The following is a 21,112-nucleotide window of genomic DNA, read 5'->3' on the forward strand; positions in this document are numbered from 1 at the left end:
GATGATCTATTTTTAAGACAGTCAAAACACTATATGATAGGACAATCTTTTCAAAGTTTTAACACTGTCCCTATAGCAATGATCATAAATTTCAATATAATGACTACTATTGCAGAGCTGCTTACTTGTAGGTAGACCCTTTGTAGGCACAGAGAAGAGGTGTGCTGGCTACAATAACTTTGGTTTGCTGGTTTGGTTCTGCTCCAAACATCTTGGTTATTAAAACAGGACTTGAAACTCAATATTCCACCTCTCTGGAATCTAATTCCTCACTGCTATGTTTCCCATCAGCCCCTCCTCCTTGCCCACTTTAATTCTATAGCTGTGAGAAAGCAAATATCCTATTTGACATATTGGACAGAAGAACTTCCAAGAGGCCTGAGAACTGAAAATTTGTTTTGTTTTGAATTTTAAGGCACTATGTGGAGGTTAATTTCTCAATTCTGGAAAATATTGTTGTATAAATGTTTATAAGTTATTCTATATCCATTTGATACAGTTGGCACATAAATCCTTGTGTTGTTTTCCCTTTCAGCATTTCAGTGTAAATGTAAGACTTGGGTGTGAATTTATCAGAGGTGATACTGGAGGCACAAACTGGGGGGGGGTTGTTCTATGCCATCACTAATCCTTGATATAGTGAAGTTCCAACTAATATGTTAGGTTCAGAACATCAAAGGAATTAAACATTGTAGTAAATTTTTATTAAATTTAGGCCTTGAAACATGATGCACTAGTAACTTTATCTTGTTAAATCTACTATCCTTCCCATATTAGGGATGGACACCTTTCCAAGCTGTGTTTTGTGGTGTTATGCACCTGGTTATTTTTGTGTTTCTAAGTTTGCTCCAGGGTGGCTATGTCAGTGGCTCTCTCCCATCATACATTCTCTCATGTTTACACCATGTGTTTTGCTAGTGTCTTCCTCTGCCCATACTCCTGTGCCATCTGTGTCTCATGTTCTGCTGACACACATGTTTATATTTGACTTTCAGTTTAGGGAAGTGTTTGCCATGGATACCTATGTGTTCTCAAAATTCATATGTTGATTTTTTGATCCCAAGTGAGATGATATTTGGAGACAGGGACCTCATGAGGCTGAGCCCACAGAATGGGATTTGTGCCCTTATAAGAAAAGACATTTAAAAAAAAAAACAAAAAAACAACCCTAACTTCCTTTCTTTTTATTCCTTGAAAATGTTATAGGAAAAAAAAAAAAAAGGCAGCCTTCTTTGGGCCCTCCTCAACAACTGATTTATTCTGACAAGCACATCTGAGACGTAATTGTGTGATCAGTGTTATCTTAGCTACTGGGTTGATGAAATGTTATCATTGCAGTCCATACATAGACAATGTTAATCTCGCCTCTATTTCCCACCCTATCTTCTCCTTTTCCAGCTTTTACAATGAATATTTAAAACGACAATAACAGAAAAGAGTCATAAGGTTCCTATTGTGCATGAGACTTTTTGATACATTTCTTCTCATACACACACACACACACACACACACACACACACACACACACACACACATATATATATATATATATATATATATATATATATATAGTACATATATGCCTGTAACAGTAACTAATGAAAAAGGATTCCGTGAATTTGAAAGAGAACAAAGAGGGATATATGGGAAGGGGTGGAATGTGTAGGGAGAAATGGTACTATTATATTATAATCTCAAATATAGAAGAAAAAGTTTAATAAAAATATTGAGGAGCTATCTATATACTTGGTCTTCATACTGGCATAACTTAAGAGCACCAAACTGCATTATGAACACAGGCATATTGCAAAATTTATCTGTCCCTTCCCATGTTTTAATCATCTTGATAAAGACTTCAGAGTATACATTCCAAAACTAAAACTAAATATTTTTAGTTTTACCCAATTTTATTTTAATAATCTGCATTAACCTGATTTCCAAGTTTTGCTACTTTATTCTCTATATGGTGTAAGAAAGGTTTTCTCTTATGCACCCTTTTAAACACTTCTCTGAAAGATCATTGTCTTTCATTCAGATCATTTTATGATCACATAGCAAACACTGCTTCTAACTGTTTTCCTGGAAACACTTTATGAGGTCACAGTTGCTACCCATAAGTGACCTTCATTCACAGAGATCTACACCCCAGCTTTGTATTTACTCAGCCACATGCCTTTTCTTTCTTTACCCACCAATTAAATTTTACATATCCTATGTACTAGTCCACTTGTCACCACTCTTTAAAACCTCCCCAATATATGTTAGTGTGGTTTTGCTCTAGAGGGAGGGTATAACATTCTATATTGCACTTTCTACACAGTAGTTAACTTTTTGAGTATCTTTTGAGAACATGGAGGAGTAAGACATCCTCTATGAATGTAGCAGCAGCAGTAGTAGTAACTAACTTGTCCAAGTTTTTCATACTGAGAATGTATATAGTAAAATATTACTTGTTAGACTTATACACACAAATATATATGGAGTGGGTGTGTGAAGATAGAGAGGAGGAGAAAAGGAGGGAAAAAGAGAGTGAGAGAGAATATTTTTTTAAAAATGAAGCTTGTGTTCTATTCTTACCCTGACAGAAGAGAGGAAGATATAGAGACAGACAGACAGAGAGAGAGAGAGAGAGAGAGAGAGAGAACATAAAAGAGAGAGCCATTATTGGTTTGAAGAGAAAACTGAATCTAAAGAAAGATCTAGAGACCTACAAGACTGCCACCAACTAACAATTTGAGCAACCTTGGAAAGGCTACCAGAGATGCCCTTTCCTGATAGTGAGATCAACAACTAACTTATCCATGGAGCCCTCAACTAATGTCTGTTGGAAACAGGAGCAAACACCCATACCTAAACACTGAGTCGAACTAGAATCCAGATGCAGAGGGATAGGACAAGACCAGGTTGCAGAAACACATAGAGACAGCTGAGCTGAACAAGGAGGAGCTGGGACTGATAGCTGGGAATCCAGCATGGGACTGACTCAGGCCCCTCTTATTATGTGTCTCAGCTAGAAGGACTGAACTGTCTAAGGGATCTCAGACAGTGGAGCCAGGATGTATCCCTGGTGCACAAAAGGGCCTTGCGAACACATCCCCCATGGAGGGATAATTGCCTTAATCTAGAGACAGGAGAGAAGTCCTAGTCCCTACTTCAAAAGACCTGACAGACCTACATGACCCCACCTGTATGGCATTGCCCTACATGTGAAATTGGGGTGGGGGTATGGTAGGGGAGGGTGGTCAGGGTGCATGTGAGGGGGCAGAGATGGTAAAAGGAAGAGGGGAAAGGAGAAAGGGAGGGAGGGAGAGGGAACTGGAATCAACATGTAAAATAATAAATTAAATAAAAAAGGATGAAATAATATCAAAAAAAAAAAAAAGTGAAGCTTGTGTCAAAGTCATCTTTGTGCCATGCTGTTATCTCTGTTATTGGGTATGAAATATATTTTGTCTACGTATAATATACATAAGAATGATTCTGTTTTGTGTCTGAATCTTAGTGATTCCTACTCTATAAAACAAGCCCCTCATTAACTACTATTCTTACTTCAACTCCTGGCCTTGGTCTCTTCTTGAAAAATAAAAAAATGAATAAATGTTATCTCTATTAAGGAAACTGTTCATAAAAGTATTTGACTTCTATTATGTAAATTAAGCAGTAAAGGGCAATGAGACCTTAGTGACATAATGGTTAATGCCTTGGGAAATGCTACAGTCTAAATAAGTTCTTCAGATGTTAGAATCTTAGCCCAAGGTGTGACTATTGTGAGATAGTGGGGCCTTAACTGGTAAATGCAAAGCTGTGCCTTTGAATAGAATTAACTAATAGTTATAAAAACCAGACTGGTTACCATTAGGGTAGGTTGATCCAAGAGAGCAATGCTGTCAAATACTGCCCACTCCTTGCTTTCTACATTTCTTTCTTCCAGTAAGCTCTCCCTCATACAAAACTCTGGTAAGATGTTATTCACTGAGACTTGATGGAGCCAAATGGGCCATCACAGGAGCTGAGTGTCTGTGGATTTCATGGTAGATCCAAAACTATGTCAGCTACTCAGCTTCAGAGAGTTCCTTATAGCAACAGAAAAGTTAATTCACACTACCCATCACCCGAAGTGAATTTTTGGTGGTGGATTTATGAAGCTAAACACAAGATAAACAGTAGAAAGGGATTGGAGATGGCTGTGGCTAAGAGTTAGTGTTTATTAATATTCTTATACAGGCTTAGTCTACTACTGCGCTCAGCACTAGCTTGAGTATGAACACCTAGCCTGTGCTTGGAATAGAGTCAGGGAGGAAACATTCAAAATTAGTTAAAAATAATCTGCTTGTCAGGCTCCTATCAGTGAGATCAGGACCTGTTCCTGGCACTTAGGTGGCTTTGGGGAACCTGTTCACATGCTAGATTACCTAACCCAGCCCTATCTCAATAAGATGTGTATAATACTTTGTTCAGAACCATGGAAGGTCTGCCCATTTCTGAATGGAGACAGAAGAGGAGTGGATGGGGAAGGGGATAGATAGGGTGCTAAGTAGAACACCAGAGGAGATGAAAGAGGAGAAACCATGACAAGAGTGTAAAATAAATGAACAAAAAATGTGTTAATGAAATAAAGAGAGACAGGAAAGAAAGAATTAAGTAATGAAACAAAAATCTTAAAGATAATTCATGATTTGCATGTTCTTAGTAGTTGATTAATTTCTCCAAATCTTCTTATAACCAGTATGCATAACCTAAAATTACAGTGATTATTTCTGAGGTGTATTATTATAGGTGTTTTATTGTTGGTTTCTTTTGGATAAATAAACTTTTTAAACTTTCTTTTTATTTATTTTTGTGTCTTTCACATCATTCTTCTTGATCCCATCCATCTCCCTGTCCATTTGTATCTGACCTCTGCCACTGCCACCAACCCAATAAAATAAAATTTAAGAGAAAAGAAAAACAAGCAAGGGTAGCCCAAGTCTTATCATCACAATGCTTCCTGATCAGTACAGCAGAGACTAACAAATGTTCCTAGTGAAAGAATGATGAGAACTGGCTAAAAGGACAGAAACTCAGATTAGTTCTGTTGTGTTGAATCCATCCTACAAGTCCACTGAGAGCAGCATCAGAGATAAAATAGATTTTCAATAAAAAATAAATGTTTTTGTGTGTGGGCTCATAATGTCTTGAACAGGGGCTCCTGTTTGCCAATATGGAAGAAAAAGGGACTAAGTTTGAAGAAAACATGATAAATACATGACCCATTTCTGCCACTTTACTATTGTATACCCTTGGAAAAAAATCACATTGTTTTTCAAAAATTAAAGTATTCTGGCTGAAAACTGAAGTTTGGTCTTGCAGATTCTCAGAGATGTGAAGGCTCAGTTATGATAATAAAGGACAAAACAATGACAATCATCAGATGCAATGCAAACCATTTTTGTGTACTTTTTCTACTTGAACTAGTGTAGAGAATTTTCACTAAACACACAGTGGGCTGGTATAGAATTTGGTGTAAACTTCTATGTCTAAGCAGATGTTTGGTGGTGATCAGATAGCTTTCAGATCAGCTGCTTGTATTTTCATGCCATGGGTGTGCTTTCTGCAAAGGTTTGGTTGTCAGTGGTTTTAGGAAAACTAAACCATTACTGTTCGAGTTTATCTAGTATTAGGTGTGAGGGCTGTGTTGCAGATTTATCCATTGTGAATGGGCTCCACAACTCTGTATTTTGGTTGGTTGTGGTTCTGTCTAGTGATCTTCATCTGTTGCAGACAAGTTTCCTTGATGAAGGGTGAAGATTGGCTGTAAGGAAAGATATTAATAATGTAGTTAGGGATTATACTGGTTTAATAAAGTGATAGTTGTAGGTTCTCCTCCAAAGTCCATGACTTTGCTAGCCCTGGATATTTGTCTAGATTTCCAGTACCAGGCATTATTTTCCTCTTGTTGAACAGGTCTTAATCAGCTTCAACCCTACATGCATCCAAGGATTTCGGAGAATGGGATAAATAGGATAAATAGTCCACCTAATGAAAGAACACACAAATTGCCATACTATACACTTGGTTAAACAACACCAAATGGTCAGTCTGGACAAATATGCATTCATGTCACATACAAAATATAGAGCAGGCTGTATTTATGAATACATATATATATATATATATATATATATATATGCATGTACCAACCATTAATGAGAAAATAAGTCATGAATTAAAAAGAGAGCAAGGAGGGGTATGTGGGAGGGTTTGAAAGGCAGAAAGGGAAGGGAAAATGATGTGTATATCTTATAATATCAAAAATAAAATTAAAATGTCAAAAAATAGATAAAGAAGAGGCTGGAACTACCCAAACAAGTGCCACCAGTCTTATAGCCCAGGGGAAGTGGGCACAACTACAACTAAGAGGTGTGTGATGGAGATGTGGAAAAGATAGTAAAACGGATTTGTATGTGCACTAGGGAGAGAAGAGGAACTGGAAATATGATATTGGTGACAGGTGAGAGAGAGGGCTTTGGTCTACATGCTGCCATTGACCATTTGGGTGAGTAGGATCTTGTACAACATCCTGGAGCTTATGCAGACACAGACTCAGTACGCAAATCTGTTTGTTGCTCAGCCATGGGATCCTGCTGACTGTGACCAAGGACAGAGGCCCAAATGAGAAAAGATTCACTTTCTGGATTATACCTACTTTAAGGACCACCATGGTTCATGATGCAGCCTGACACCCACATGGACATATGCAGTGTGCAATTCTGCCCAGGTGCTTTAGCCTTTGCTGCCTCAAGGAGCCATGACAATGTGAGTGACATCAACTGAGGACTATAAACAAGTCAGTGGTTCTGATATGGCCACAGGCCAAGGTTTAGGTGTGTGACCCTGGGTTACCACTAAAGCTGATGCAGATACCAGTGATCAGGGATACCACCTAAAGTCAAGTTAATGTTCTCAGGCAATGTAGAGCTGGTCCCATCCCTCATGGGGAATCTGGCCCTGCCCCTTGCTGCCCAAACTACAAGGGGATGCAGAAGGCAGCTACAGGCTTACATCAGCTGATGGCTTCTTTATGGATTCAGGCAAAGGAAGACTCTTCTTCCTTTGAGGATCTGATAAGTAGGAACTTGACCATACCCAGTGAATATATGAGCAATACAAAATAGACTTGGTTCTTGTGGTTATTTTTGGAAGGAGGTGGACATGAGAAGACTGAAAGGCGAAAATGACGGGAGCACATGATGGGGTATTCCTAAATAATCAATTAAAAAAATAAAAGAGGGGTGGAATGAGAGGGTACAAAGGAGAGGGGGGAGGAAGGAATGAGAGGAGAGAGAGAGACAGGAGGCTTCAATCTTACTGTAATATAAATAAGCAAATGAAAGCAAGATAGTTTAAAATTAATTAATTAAATAATAAAGAGCATGGTCTGCCGAGTATCTAATACTCAGGTCAGTTAGTTCACATCTGCTTGTAATTCTAACTGTATAGACTCTGATACTCTTCTGGCCTGTGTTCACCTGCACCAAACACAAATGTTCATATATATATGTATATTTGTATATATGTATATATGCATATTTATAGGTATATAGACATATATAATAAAAATTAAAATTTGAAGAAAAATATTGAATTCTAGTTTTTAAAATATTGACTCCATAAGTCTTATGTGGTATTTATTGCAACATTCTTAGAACATTGATTTATATTTATGTATCTATTTATCAACTATCTATTTGCTTTTTTATATTATTCCTGGAACATATTTTTACTTCCCTCTTCTCTTCCCAGTCCCTCCAACCCATCCTGCTTAGTACCATACTTCCAATCAACTCTTCAGTTTCTGTACAGGAAAGGGCAGGCCTCCTGTGGATATCAACAAAACATGGCATATCAAGTGGCATTGAGACTAAGCACCACCCCATGTGTTAGGACTGGACAAGGCAACCAGTACGAGGAGTAGGATCCCAAAAGAGTCAGAGACAAACCACAGACCAATATCCCTGATGAACATCGATGCAAAAATACTCAAGAAAATACTGGCAAACAGAATTCAAGAATACATCAGAGAAATCATCCACCATGACCAAGTAGGCTTCATTCCTGGAATGCAGGGATGGTTTAACATAAGAAAATCTACCAACGTGATCCACCATATAAACAAACAGAAAAAGAAAAACCATATGATTATCTCCCTAGATGCTAAAAAAGCCTTTGACAAAATTCAACACCCTTTCATGATAAAGGTCTTACAAAGGTCAGGGATAATAGAAACATACCTAAACATAATAAGAACAATATATAGCAAATAACTGCCAACATCAAACTGAATGGAGACAAACTTAAGCCAATTCCTCTAAATTCAGGAACAAGACAAGGCTGCCCTCTCAGACCATATCTCTTCAATATCTTACTAGAAGTTCTAGCTAAAGCTATAAAGCTATAAAGGAATTATAAATTGAACATATGTGTGCATGCAGGTGCCTTATTGCACATAACACAATTTGTACTAAACATCCCTCCCAAGTCTACCTGGGTCTGTCTGTCCCTGGAGTCCTGAAGGTGGCTGGCTCAGTACTGAAAATGACAGCACCTGCCCTGTGGAACTTAACAAGCCACTCATCTAAAATCGCAGCTTGTGTGAGGATCCTGTTGTTGTCTGCCCAGGCTTTGTACTGGGCTTCACTGTTACCATCCTTATCTTCCTAAACCTCTCCCCTACTCTACCTTCCACCTGCAGTTTCCTTTAGCATTTTCAGAGGCAGGGCTCAGGACACTCCTACTGCCTCATGAGGAAACGCCTGAAGCTAAGATCGGTATTTATTACTGTTTACATATTTGTGGGTGCATGCCTGCATGTGTGTGTGTGTGTGTGTGTGTGTGTTTGTGTGTGTGTGTGTGTGTGTGTGTTTGATGTGTGTGGTGTGTGTACATATGTGAAATGTGTGTATGTGTGATGAGTTTGTGTTATGATGTGTGTGTGTGTGTGTGTGTGTGTGTTGTGTGTGCAAGGAATAGACTGAAGAGAATTTCAAGACCTGAAAACTGAAAGAGAAACAATAAGGAAAACACAAACTGAGGGAATACTGGAAACAGACAAACTGGGTAAATGATCAAGAAGAACAGATGCTGAAGATCAGGTGCTGAAGATCAACTAGGGAAAGTAGATACATTGACCTAAGAAAATCTTAAATACAACAAATCCTTAACACAAACATCAAGGTAATGTGGGACACCATGAAAAGGCCAAACCTAACAATAAGAGACTTAAAAGAAGACAAAGAGCCCAACTCAATGATGCAGAAAACATACAAAACAAAATTATTGTAGAAAAATTTCCCAATCTGAAGAAGGACATGCTTATGAAAGTACAAGAAGCATACCAAACACCAAATAAACTGGATGAAAAAAAAGGAAAACAAAAGTTCCCTCACCACATAATAATCAAAACACCTAACATACAGAATAAAGAAAGTATATTGAGATCAGTGAAGGAAAAAGGCCAGGTAGCATGAAAAGGCAAACCTATCAAAATTACACCTGAATTGTCCATGGAAACTCTGAAGGCGAGAAGGTCCTGGATAGACGTTCTAAAATACTAAGAGTCCATGGATGCCAGCTGAGGCTACTATGCCCAGAAAAATCTCTCAATCACTATACACAGAGAAAACAAGATATTCAGTGACAAAGCCAGATTTTCACAGTATATATCCACAAATCCAGCCCTGCAGAAAGTTCTGGAAGGAAAACTCCAAATTAAGGAAGACAACTAAACTCACAAATACATAGGCAGTTAATAATCCCACTTCACCAGAACCCAAAAGAAAAAGTGTAGTCACAATATCACCTCCAACAACAAATCTAAAACAAACAAGAATTAACAATCAATGGTCCTTTCCCTCAATATTGTCTTAACTTCCTATAAAAAGACACAGGCTAACAGAACAGAATGGATAGGAGGGCAGAATCCATCCTTTTGCTGCATACAAGAAACACATCTAAGCTTCAAAGACAGACATTATCTCAGGGTAAAGGGTTAGTAAAAGATCTTCTAATCAAATGGTCCCAACAAGCAAGCAGGTATGGCTATCCAAATATCTAAGAAGCTAGACTTCAAAACCAATCAAAAGAGATGAAGAAGGTAATTTCATATTCATCACAGGCAAAATCCAACAGTACATAGTTTGAATTCTGAACATCAATGCTACAAATACAAAAGTACCACATTTATAAAAGGAACAATGCTAAAACTCAAAGCTCACATAAAACCTCATGCACTCATAGTGGTAAGCCTCACCACCCCATTCTCACCACTAGATAGGACCATCAGGATTAAACTTGACACAGAAATGACCTATCATTTTATATCCCAATTGGGTTTAACAGACACTCTAGAATATTCCATCCAATTACAAAAGGATATTCCTTTTGCTCAGCTCCACATGGAACCTTGTCTAAAACGGACCACCTACAATGTAACATAACTAACCTCAACAGATACAAAAGAAAAAGAAAAAAAAAAAAAAAACTGGAATAGCCCTCTGTATCTTACACATCACCATGCTTTAAAGTTGGAGTTCAACAACAACACAAATTGCAGAAACCGTACATACTCATGGAAACTGAAAAATGAACAATTGTACCATTCCTGGATCAAGGAAGAAAAAAAAAAATTAAAACTTTCCTAGAATACAACGAGAATGAAGACACAACAAACCCGAACTTATGGGAAACCATGAAAGAAGAGCTACATGGAAATTCATTGCACTCAGTGCCCATTTGAAGAAAATGGAGGACAGTCTTATTAGATAAACCACAGCACAAATAAAAGCTCTATAATGAAAAGAAGTAAACTCACCCTGGAGGAGGAGATGCCAAGAAATAATCAATATGAATGCTGATATTGATGAAGGAGAAACTACAAATCCAATACAAAGAATCAATGTAACAAAGAGTTAGTTTTCTAGAAAATCAACAAGATAGACAAACCTTTATCCAAACTAACCAAAAAGCAAAGAGAGAACATGCAAATCAATGAAATCAGAAATGAAAAGGGGACAAAACAATGGACACTGAGGAAATCCAGAGAATTTTCAGGAAATACTTTTAAAACCTGTATTTCACAAAATTGGAAACTTCAAAGGAAATGGACAAATTTCTGAACAGATACCCTTTACCAAAACTAAATCAAGAACAGATAAGCAATTTAAGTAGACCTATAACCCTTAATGAAATAGAAGCAGTCGTCAAAAGCCTCCCAAGCAAAGGAAAAAAAAAAAAAAAAAACAGACCAGGGCCATATTCTCAGTGCAGAATTCTCCCTTGAATTAAAAGAAGAGATAATACCAATACTCCCCAAATTGTTCCACACAATAGAAGAAGAAGGTTCATTACTAAACTCTTTTTACTAGGCTACAATTTCTTTGGTACCCAAATCACACAAGACTCAACTAAGAAAGAGAAATACAGACTAATATCCCTCATGAACATTGATGTAAAAATACTTAATTAAATACTGACAAATCGATTCCAAGGACATATCAGAGAAATCATCCACCATGACCAAGTAGGCTTCATCCAAGGGATGTTCAGATGGTTCAGCATATGAAAATCTATCACCGTGATCCACCATATAAACAAACTGAAAGAAAAAAAAAACCCATGATCATCTCAAGAGATGCTGAAAAAGCATTATACAAAACCCAACACACTTTCATGATAGAGGTCTTGGAGAGATCAGAAATAACAGGAACATTCCTAAACATAATAAAACGCAATATACAGTAAACCAACAGCACACATTCAAACTGAATGGAGAGAAGTTTAAAGCCATTCATCTAAAATCAGAAACAAGATGAGACTACCCATTGTCTACGTATCTCTTCAATACTATACTTGAAGTTCTAGCTAGAGCAATAAGACAACCAAAGGAAATCAAGGGGTTACAAATTGGAAAGGAAGAGGCTGAACTGTCACTATTTACAGATGATATGACAGCTTATATAAGTGACCCCAAAATCTCTACCAGTGAACTCCTACAACTGAAAACACCTTCAGCAAATAAGGAGTATACAAGGTTAAATCAAGAAAATCAGTAGCCCTACTATAAACAGATGATAAAGGGGCTGAGAATCATATCAGAAAAAACATCATATATATGTATATATATATATATATATATACATATATATATATATGTGTGTGTGTGTGTGTGTGTGTGTGTGTGTGTGAATGTGTGTTTGTGTGTGTATGGACATATGTATATGTATACGATATATATATATATACATATATTACTCCTTTTACATATCGATCCTAGTTCCCTCTCCTTCCCCATTCTCATGCCCCCTCCCCACATTCTACATGCCCTCAAGGAGAGATCATCAAAATATGTCAACTCATTGGGAGTAGGGTCTAGGCCCTCCCTCCTGCCTCTAGGCTAAGGGAGTATACCTGCATGGGGAATGTGCTCCCAAAGTCCTTTCATGCACCAGGGATATAATGGAGGTCCATTATAATGCCCAGGCATTGCAACTGAGACCCTCTTACAGGGGCTCTGATTCGGTCCAATGCTGGTTTCCCAGCTATCAGTCCATGAGCTTCCCCTTGTTCGGGTCAGCTTTCTCTGTGTGTTTCTATAGAGTGATCTTCATCCCTTTTCTTATCACTTTTCCTTCTCTGCAACTGTAAACCAAGAGTTCAGCACAGTGTCTATCTGTGGGTGTCTGCTTCTCAAACATCACCATTTACTATTGTCACAAACAAAAATATCTTGGGATAAGGCTAACGTAACAATAAAAGATCTATATAGCAGGAACTTTGTGTCTTTAAAGAAAGAAATTAAGTAAGATGATGGGAGGTGTCATTCTGTATATGTGTCTCATACTGGTTAATGAATAAAGCACTGTCGGCCAATAGGAAAGCTAGATAGGAGGGACTAGCAGACCAGGAGAAAAGAGGAACTAGTAAGGAGGAGTCAGCATGGGGAGTCTGTAGAGAACAGAACCGCCATTCCTCCGCTCTCGGTAAGACCGCTTGGAAATACATAGAAATGGGTTAATAGTTAAGACAGAGCTAGCCGATAAGAAACTCGTACCTGGCCAACAGTATAATATCAAATACAGAGTCTTGGTGTGTTATTTGGGGCTGGCGTGGTGCCGGAACAAGACTCGGTGGAGGGCGGAAAAAACTGTACACCTTACAGTAAGATACCAATATTGAAGGATCTCCCATGATCTTGGCTAGGTAGGGTACAAAGAGTAAAAATGGCTATCTTGCCAAAAAAAAAAAAAAAAAAAAAAAAAAAAAAAAAACTATAGTTTCAATGCAATCCCCATTAAAATACAAGCACAATTCTTCACTGACCTTGAAATGATAATACTCAACTTCATATGGAAAAAGAAAAGATCCAGGATAGCCCAGACAACCCTGTACAATAAAGAAATTTCAGGAGGGGTCAGCATCCACGACTTCAGGCTCTACTATAGAGCTATAGTCCTGAGAACAGCTTGTTATTGGCACAAATATAGACAGGTAGACCAATGAAACAAATTCAAAATCCTTATATTAACACATCCACCTATGAACACCTGATTTTTGACAAAACATCTAAAATTATACAATGGAAGGAGGAAAGAATCTATAATAAATGGTGCTGGCACAACTGGATGATTGTGTGTAGAAGACTGGAGATAGACCCATGTCTATCACCATGCACAAAACTTAAGTCCAAATGAATCAAAGACCTAAACATAAATCTAGCCACATTGAACTTTATCGAAGAGAAAATGCGAGGTACGCTTGAATGAATTTGTACAGGAAAATGCTTCCTGAACATAATACCAGTAACATAGACTTGAGATCAACATTTAATAAATGGCACCTCCCGCAACAAAGAAGTTTCTGTAAGGCAAAGGACACAGTCCACAAGACCAAACGGCAGCCCACAGACTGGGAAAAGATCTTCACCAACCCCAGATCTGACAGAGGGCTGATCTCCAAAATATACAAAGAACTCATGAACCTAGGCACCAAAACACCAAATAACCCTTTAAAATTTTGGATACAGAACTGAATAGCTAATTCGCAATAGAGGAAACCAGAATGAATGGAAGACAAAGTGCTCAGGATCTTTAGCCATCATAGAAATGCAAATAAAAACAACTCTGACATACCATCTTAATCTTACCATCAGAATGGCTAAAATTGGAAACACCAATGACAGTTTAGGCTGGAGAGGATGTAGAGAAAGGGGAACACTCCTCCACTGCAAGTGGGAGTGCAAACCCGTACAACCATTCTGGAAATCAGTATGGTGATACCTCAGGAAAATGGGAATCAGTCTACCACAGGACCCAGCGATTCTACTCTTAGGCATATACACAAATGCTCCACTTCCATGCAGCAAAGACATCTGTTCAACTATGTGCATAACAGCATTATTTGTAATAGCAAGGACCTGGAAGCAACCTAAATGCCCCTCAACTAAAGAATGGATAAAGAAGACAGGGTACACTTACTCAATGGAAAAAAACAATGGAATCTTAAAATTCATAGACAAATGGATGGAACTTGAAGAAACCATCCTGAATGAGGTAACCCAGTCACAAAAAGAGGAACATGGTATGTACTCAGTCATATACGGATTTTAGACATAGAACAAAGGATCACCACCCTATAATTCACACTGCCAGAGAAACAAGGATACAAGGAGGAAACGAAGAGATTCATACAAGGTTCCACAGAGAACAGGAAAGGAAAATGACCCACTGAGCATATTGGGAATTGGGGGTGGGGCAGTTAGTGGAGAGGGATTTGGGAGCAAGTGAGGAGAAGAGAACATGTGGGACCAGGAAGACTGAATCAGGAAATGAATACATGAGAATAAAAAAGGGAATGCTATAATAGAGGGAGCCATTGTAGGTGTGAAGAGAAAGCTGACTCTAGAGAAATGTCCAGAGACCTACAAGGATGACCCAACTAAGTCTTAGCAACAGTGGAGAGGCTACATTAAATGCCCAACCCTGATAATGAGATTGATAACTAACTTATATGCCATCATAGAGCCCTCAGCAGGTAGCTGATGAAACCAGAAACAGACACCCACAGCTAAACATTGACCCAAACTCTGGAATCCAGTTGCAGAGAGGGAGAAATGATTTAAAAAGGGGGGTGGGTCAAGACAAGGCTGCAGAAACCCACAGAGACAACTGACATGAACAAAGGGGAGCTCATGGATCCCCAGAATGATAGCTGGGAAACCAGCATTGGACCAACTCAGACTCCCTGAACATGGGTCTCAATTAGAAGGTCTAAGGGACCTCTGACAGTGATACTAGGATGTATCCCTGGTACATGAAAAGACTTTGGGAGCACATTCCCCATGGAGGGACACTCCCTTACTCTAGAGGCAGGAGGAAGGGCCTAGACCCTACTGCAAATGACCTGACAGATTTTGATGATCCCTCCTGAAAGGCATCACCCTCCCTGTGCAGTAGGAGGGAATGAGGCAGGAGGAGGTTCTGGGGCATGGGAGGGACAGTGAACTAAGAATGATATGTTCTGTCTTTATCTATCTGTATTTATTTCCTATAGGGATCTTGACTCAGGATAAGCCAGATTGTGCTTTTGACACTAAAAGGATTGTAGGAGTATCCCAGATAACAAGGACATTTAAAGTTTTGAGCATGAGGGCATATGTCAGTACAAGGAAAGCATTTGCCCCAGGCCCTGCTGCCACCAGCAGAGCCAGCACAGGCTGTGCCTGATGCTCTGAAACCTGAGACAAATTAACCTGGGCCTCTCATGGCATCAATTTGACAGGAGACATAGGCAAAGAACTCAAAAGACCATGGCGACACCTGGCTATCTGAAATTGGTCCATGGCTCGATGACATCACAAGGAGCCATTGTGAGGAATGAGAGTGGTCACCCATATAAGGCACCAGCTGGGCCTGGATCTTGTCCTTCCGTTGCAGTGAAGCTGTTGGTTGGCTGCAGAGGATTCACTCAAGACTTTGGTCGTGAGAACTTTATTTTTTGTTGTCTGTCTTTGAAACTGAACATCTGTGATCACCACTGACCTGAACATCGAAAGTGTGCTGACCGGTGTGTTGGGTTTTCCTCTAAATGTTGACTTAGTTTGTTTTAGATGTAGTTTGTGTGTCAGCTTCAGTTTATTATCAACCACGTTCTATTATTCCTTATCCATTTATCTTTGACAGTTTTTACATTTGATTTTGTTAGTCTACATTAGCTGGAAAAGAAAAGGAATATGATTTTGCTTGGAGCATACACACCTCCTTTATTACTTCCTTCAGAATTTCCTTGTGGTTATGAATCCTCCTATCATGGTAAGAGTCTTCTCTTGCCCACCATGCCAATCTTGAACTTAACTGTTCTGGGGTATCTTGAGGAGCAACACTTTCCTCATGGCCTTGAATCTTCACAGGCTTTCATCATTTCGATACCCATAAATATGAGTGTAAAGAATAGGAATTGCATCATGAGTGTAGAGATGAAGAGATTCGCAGTAGTTGGATTCATTAGAGAGTATGAGAGTTTGAGGACAAAGACCTTGATGAAGCTTATATGTTCACTCTCTAGTCCATAACTGTGTCTCTAACCTGGGCTGCCCAAAGCTAACTGAGTCCATTCTACTGCTGCTGAAGTCCAAATGTCCTCCCTAGGGTTTGAATGGGAGAGGGTTCACATCATCTCAAGACCAAGAGTTCATGGTGTCTATCAGAGGTGCACTCAGGAGGGTTAAACCCCACGCTGGTGGAACCCAGCAGGGGCAATTGCTCACTGGAGACAACAGGAACTGCCAATGCCCTGGAAGCAGCTGCTTCTTTCCAAATCTGCAGACATGGTTTTCTTCTCCCTAATGCCTGAGCCAAAGTAAAACCTGTGTACCACCCACATGTTGCTGCGTATCAGGGAATTGGTCTTGGCTGTAAGAACACTATTTCTGTCCTGGGAGACAGAAAGTGAAGAACTTCTGTCCACCTCTCCCCTCTAGCCGTGGATAGGTGTGATTAGCTGATTCTCACAGGAGCCATTGTGAGGAATTGCAGACTCCACACACATCAGGAACTCAGTGGGGCTGAGGCTTCTCACTCTACCCAGAGGCTATTGCTTGGTTGATGCATAGCTGTTGCACTGAGACATTGGTTCACATTAACTTTGATCTCAGACAAAGAGACATTGTTCATCTGCATAGACTTCCAAATAATTAGTTTGTTGGTTTGATTTACATCTCTTAATTGATTGTTGATTTAATTAGTGCTTTCCATTCACCTTTTTTTATTGGCCCCATATGTCTAATTTTCAGCAATATTATTTGAAATTTATACATTTAATTTTTTTTGTTTTAAATGTTTTGTTTCATGGACAAGCTGTAATCATGCTATACTTCATCACCATGTGAATGTTTATCATCTCCTACAGTCTTCGATGCACTTCAACTCTCATCTCTCCTGGTAGCTATTTTCCACAGTTGCTATGTCACACATAACAAAAAACAAACAAACTCATATATATCATGAGCTATTAGTCCATTTCCTTAGATCATCCAAGTTTCAGGGAGAGCTACCTACCATCCTTTAAACTCCCACCTATATGAGTTTTACATAAAGGAATTGAACATTTTATGTGTAGAGATGAGGCCTGCAGTAGTCAGAATTATCAGAGTGCAAAGGACGTTAGGGCAGATCATAGGTTTATTTTCTAACTAGTTCATATCTGTGACCCTAAGAAAGATCAGCACAGAGTTTGTCTGTCCCTCTTGTTACTATGGCACATGTTACCTTGAACTATGTTACCTAGTTACTAGGTTCATAAAGTCAAAGTGTGCTCCTCAGGTTTGATATGGTGTCACACCTCATGTGTCTGAATGCTTGGGTTCTAGCAGGAGGTGCAGTTTGAAAAGGCCATAAAGTCTCAAGGATTGTGGAAACAGCAGGAGGAATTGGGTGACTGGGTGCAGGAGGAATCTGCCAAAGTCAAGTACCCCACTGCCTCAGACCCCTCTTCCAAATTCCCCAGCCCCTCATCTGCCATATGACCCTGTCCTCTGAGAGCCTGACAGAGAGTAGGATTTTCCTTCGCCCTTTAAGGAGCATTTTGTTGAGGATTTTCTCAGGGCCATGACAAAAGATATGCAGTTCTTGGAGATGTATAGAGCAACAATTGTGGGATATTCTGGTAGTTATTCCTCATCCCTGATTGTGACATCACAAAAGCTGAGGTGAGAAGTTATGGAAGTCTGTTAACATAGGAACTGCAGAGGTTGGGACTTGTCTTCATACAGCTGAGCAACTCTTGTGAGGTGGAGAGCAGTCAGACTTCTGCATTTCTCTTGATCAACTGGACTCCCTGAGACTCTTGGACCTTGACAATGGGATATTTACCCTTCTTTCTTAGATTTTGTATTCTGTTTTTTTCCTTTTTATTTAATTTTGTGTGTGTCTCTGTGTGTGAATAAAGTTTTTTTTTTATTTAAGTAATTATTTTACATGTCGATCCCAGTTCCCTCTTCCTCCCTCCCTCCCTCTTACCCTATCTGCCTACTCACATGCACACTGACCACATTGCCCTCCCATCCCACCTTCCCAATTCTACATGTAGGACAATGCCATCCACTTAGGGTCAAGTAGATCTGTCAGGTCATTTGAAGTAGGGACTAGGCCTTCTCTCCTGTCTCTAGGTTAAGGCAGTATCCCTCCATGGGGGATGTGTCTGCAAGATTCTTTTGTGCACCAGGAATACATTCTGGTTAAACTGTCTGAGGTCCCTTAGACTGCTCAGTCCTTCTGGCTGAGACCCATATTCAGGGGGGCCTGAGTCAGTCCCATGCTGGATTCCCAACTATCTGTCTGGGGGCCAGTTAGCTCCTCCTTGTTCAGGTCCGCTGTCTCTATGTGTTTCTGAAACCTGGTCTTGTCCTCTCCCTCTGCATCTGGATTCTAGTTTGACTCACTGTTTAGATTGGGTTTTGCTTCTGTTCCCAGCAGCTATTAGAAGAGGGATCCATGGATACGTTAGTTGTTGATCTCACTATCCAGGAAGGGTATTTATGGTAGCCTTTCCACAATTGCTCAAATTGTTAGCTGGCGGCAGTCTTGTAGGTCTCTAGACATTTCTTTAGGTTCAGGCTGTTTTTCTTTATATGCATGAACCCAGTGCTTTTGGATGAGGCATGGATTTCTGATTATGTATACATTTCTCTTAATTGTTCTGTATAAATTTTTTTGCCTTTTTTACTTTGGTTTATTTGTTCCTTATTTTAAACATTAACTGTGTGACATAAGGCATTCCCCTGTAACATTTCTGGAGATGCATATTGACCTGGGATCTTTTCCTCTGCTCTGTGACAGTGCAGCTGCCCCTTTTATGTCCAAAAGGCCCCTGTTTCAGTTTAGGATCCACCTGCTGCTCCATGGCTCTAGTCAGGATCACCATGTATCTGGACCTAGGATGACAGTCACAAGCTCTATGTTTGTTTCTACTTCAGAAAGTGACAGGAATCCATTTTTTTTTTCTGAGCCTGTCCCACCCCCCGCTCTGGAACTACTTCCATGCTTGTTGTCCAATAGATTCCCTTGGAATTATTCTAGGATTCCCTGTTGAACTAACTATGAACATGAAGCATCAACTGTGTCATGTGTTTTGAACTTCCGATCAAGTACTATGGAATCTCATAACACATGCACATGTGGAAATTCATCAAAGACATTGGAGAATACCCTAGCCTGTGTCAGTGTGTGTGTGTGTGTGTGTGTGTGTGTGTGTGTGTGTGTACGTGTGTGTGTATGTGTGTGTGTGTAGTTAAGGGTTCAGCATTGAGAATGCATGTTCTAAGACTAAATTTGGAGGAAGCTTTCCTTGTGTCTGGTGTTGCTTCTTGAGGAGAACTGCTCTTTACTGTAAGAACTGGAACTAAGATACATCATGTAATCTGTAGGCCTGCGATGTTCTATGAGCAGATAATTATATTACTCGTTCCTTCTTATCCCTAAATGGATTCCTTTGCATGTTTTGAAACATCCAGAATTGATCACCACACCTAGGGTATAGAAGGAGGAAGGCAGCAAAAGATACCTGGGTTTAATAATATGCCATCAATGTTCGTCTATTTTATGATTCAAGAAATTACCTTCTGTCATGACTATCACCTCTCTAGAGACAATTCACATCATACACACCACAACCAAGGTGCCCTAGATCATACTTGTCTTTCTTCCACACTGTATGTCTTGTCTCACATTTCCATAATTTGTATCTTCTCTCTGGGCAAGAGTTTTGACAGACTACATCTTGACATGTCACCAAATCTTTGATTTCATTTTTGTTTCATCGGCCTTCCTTTCAACCTCTAATTGACCACTTATTTCATCTCTGCTCTTTCTAATGCATCCTCATAATTGCTTTAGGGTTCAGACTGACACCTATTTTTTTTAACCTCTGACCCAAAGATTATCATTAGGATACTGAGGTAGGTACGATTTTTATGAAGTGAAATTGAGAGACATAAACCTATCTGCTTTTGTCTTTTTACTTGTAGCACCTTGTGGTGGTCCCAACCCCCACCTGTCCCAGTGGGGGACATGGAGCAAGTATTTCCGTACATGAATCTCTGTGATGAAGATTTTCTAGCACTATCCAGAGAAACTAGTTCCAGGCCATCCATCTCAAACATTGTAAATACTATGTGTTGCTTAGACCCCATGGCTGAAGAAACCCTGGAACTCAAAGGTACAAATTGGCTTAATGATGCCCTAGCAAAAATCAGTATGTTCAACAGGAGAAAAAGCGATAGTAACATCCACGGTGCTATCTGGCATGGTCCCAAGAGCCCTTCTGCAGGTCCTCCCACCTTCGTTCTGACCCTAAGGAGGGCCCTGAGTGAACCAGCTTTGCCCACATTCCTGACATGGGAAGACAACCAAGGGCAAGAGTTGAATGAAGTGAGAAAAAGCAAAAGCTCCTCTAGGTCCAGTTCTCCAGATTTACACGACCTGCTCAGTACCAGCTGGCTTTTGAATTCTAACTCACCACTTTCTCCTGTGCCCTCCTATAACATCAATAAAAATACAGAGGACACAGAGAGTACTACTTCATC

This window comes from Phodopus roborovskii, unplaced genomic scaffold, assembly GCF_943737965.1.
Source record: "Phodopus roborovskii unplaced genomic scaffold, PHOROB, whole genome shotgun sequence".
NCBI lineage: Eukaryota > Metazoa > Chordata > Mammalia > Rodentia > Cricetidae > Phodopus > Phodopus roborovskii.